The sequence below is a fragment of the Phyllostomus discolor genome, chromosome 6, assembly GCF_004126475.2.
Source record: "Phyllostomus discolor isolate MPI-MPIP mPhyDis1 chromosome 6, mPhyDis1.pri.v3, whole genome shotgun sequence".
Classification (NCBI taxonomy): Eukaryota; Metazoa; Chordata; class Mammalia; order Chiroptera; family Phyllostomidae; genus Phyllostomus; species Phyllostomus discolor.
In genome coordinates, this window is record NC_040908.2 from 159,392,722 (window position 1) to 159,396,043 (window position 3,322).

Genomic DNA, 3,322 nt, shown 5'->3' on the forward strand with positions numbered 1-3,322 from the left:
TTCCCTGAAAATAGCTCAAGGAATCTTCACATGGAAGGTAAGAATGGCTTAAGCATCTCTTTTGTATTTTCTTCTGCTCTCTTGGTAGTGGTTTTGCCTACTGCTTGAATGAAACCATGCATTTCTGGACATCATTCTTTTCTGCTGCCTTCATTATCCAGCAGGAAGGGATTCATTTTAAAGAAAGTTACTCATTCATGTTACTTGGCCATCAATGCAGCAAGAACATATTCTGCCACATAGTGTCCTTGCAGTGATCATTGATTCATTTGGGAAACAAAGGGGTATATTTAGCCCCCTTTTTCTTTTGCTTTTATACTGTTTTGTTTTGTTTTGTTTGTTCTTAGAAAACTCCAAGGACAAATGAAAGCAACTGGAGAAAGCTAAAGTATGCACATGATTCATTCTGCTTTCCTAGGCCATGACGTATTTTGTATAAATATAATTGTTGAACTTTTTAGTGGTTAAGTGTTCTTAACATATTTAATTAATAAAGTAGACATACTAACTGTATTCACAAAACATTTTTTTAAAAAAATACTTCAGTTGTTTCTCATAAGTGTTATGGTAAAATAATTGAGAATGTTTCTCCATTAATAAACTTTATCCTTGATAGGCAGTGGGTATGTGTATAATCATATTAAAAGCCTACAGTACCTTGACTCTGATAAACCTCCATAACTTTGTGCTGACAGAGTTAAATTAACACATTATCACAAACATATTAAGATATTTTTGTCAGCTGAGGTGTAAGGTAAGAGGAAACTTGTTATCAGAACAGTCTTACCCAGGTAATTCAGGCTGCCTTTAGGTCCTTAACTACAGCAAGTCTTCTAATATTATCCATATGTTGAAGAATGAAAATATGCATATGGGAAGTAACTATGAGATTAAGTGTTTCTACCAGGTTACATAGCTAGCAAGTGAAAGACCCAGAATGCAACCTTGGCTTGTTCATAAACTCTAAACTGTATACTATCTCAATGTAACCTGAAGAATTATAGACATAATTGTGCTCAAGCAGTTTCCTCCTCAATTCCTCAGTTCCCAAGTACCCAGAATTCCTGAGTTCCTTCTAATTTACTACGGAGAAAATGCATCCAATGAACTTTTTCTCACCAGGCTATTATGATATATTATGTACCCTTTCAAGAAAATATAGCTTTGAAAAGAAGAAAGTGTGTGTGTGTGTGTGTGTGTGGTAGAGACAGAAAGAGCATGAAAGAGTGACAAGGGGAGATGTTGAAATATAACAAAGTTGATAAATGTAGGAATTACTGTAACAATAAAATCTATCTTAAAAAGTATTTTCTAGAAATATCCTGAATTTTCAGCTAATGTCAAAATTTCTTTTTAAGTTCCTCCAGTTCATGGAAATTATAAACCAGAAGAGATATTGGACATAATAGCCTGCAACCTAAAAATTGACTAGATGAATAACAGAAATTGAATACTCCAAAGTCACTCACAAATTAACTTTCTAAATTTTCAGTGACCTAATTATTTCAGCTTTCTCCTTCTCTTTTTTTAAACTTGATTTTTCTTGTTGACACTACTACAGATGTCCCCATTTTCCTCCCCTTTGCCCCCTTCCATGCAGCCTCTGCCACCCCCCTTCCCTCAGCCAATCACCACACTGTGTCTGTGTGTGAAGATAGGCTCTTTGGCTCATCCCTTCATCTTCTTTCATGGTGTTCCCACCCCCCACACTGTCCACCACACACAAATTAATTTAAAATTTGGAACATGACTTAACATTGATCTTGGGTGCCATCATTCTTCATGTAATATAAAAGTAATTCTCTCAAAAGTCAGTTGGGAAATCATTTAGCCTTTGAAAAACAGAAGCAACAAAGGTTATCCAAATTTACCTGCTAACAGATTATGAATATTAAAATGCTTTAAAATTATATTGTGAAGTACATTATAACATGACTTATAGAGAATTCTATAATAAATGGATTTATTATCAAAAGAAATTACTTGTAACACATTCCAAAAGTGATATTACAGAAGTTAGATCTTAAATTTTTGTGGATTTCATGTTTATAACCAGAGACACAGTAATACTACAATTAAATCTAAAATAAAGATTTGTTTAATTTGAATAGTTTTAAAGAGTTGCCCATAATATATATTGTGTATGTGGAAATGAGTTCATATGCATTTTGGGTTTCCCTTGGGGAAAATAAGAACAGAAACAGACAGTGAAAAATGTTTTTCCTCATGTTACAACCATATAATTTATATTTTTATCTTTGCAGACAAATTTGTAGTTACTTACATGTGTAGTCTAAATCTGTGAATTACATTTCTGTAGCTACATATGTCTCATCAAAACATCACATTATTTGGGTAGCTACTGAGGACAAAAAGCCTTTAAGGAAGTCCCAGTTGTCAAGTTTTTGCTTCATGCTGGTACTTCACAAAATGAGGTAAAATAGAGATCCCAACCAGGTTAATATTATTCTGGCAGGACAGGATATCGATAATAAGAAAGAGAACACCCTAAATATTTTATTTCTTTCAAAGGCAAAAGTTATTTCAAAATATTAAGTACTGTATTGACACAGATATGCATAATATTCCATGTCAGCATCATTTTAATGTGTTAAGTGGAATCTGGAGAGCAGTGCTTTCAAAATGGCCCATCCATCCAGGAGTCCCACCCACTCTTCATTCAGACTGGACACCCTTGGCAGGGGCACATGACACGTGCACAGTGTGGTGTTTGGCAACTTTGGGGGTGAATTACAGAAGTCATTAGAATCTGTAAAAGAGAGACATCATGTATCTCTTAAAACCCAAAAAGTTGAATAGGAATTGAATACCATAAGATTGTTATTTTCAAAGTAGTTGTCACTAAACACACCTGCACTTCATATTCAAAAAAGCACTAACCATCACAGAATCTCACAACCTTTAGGGGGACTATTGTATGTCCTCATTCTAAAAAATTAAATAAAACATAATATATTTTTCCCTGATTTACTCTCTCAATAAGCACATTGATATTTCCCAAATTCATCTAATGCATTTAATAAGATAAACAAAACCTGTTCATTTTAACTAAGAATTTGAACAATTTCTATTACTGTGCTAGTGAACTTTGACTCAAATAATAATGAAATAACCTTTCATTAGTTAATTTATGAAGTTTTAGTTATCCTCAGATCTTACATCAACAGAAATGGGTCAATCTACTATTTTTCTTGTAATGTGAGTCTTTCTTTTTTCTTTTCAATGTACAGTCTCTAGCTTTTGTAAAAGGTCTTTAGCTATGTACTAAGCCACAATCTGCTGACAAATATAACATAGAAGA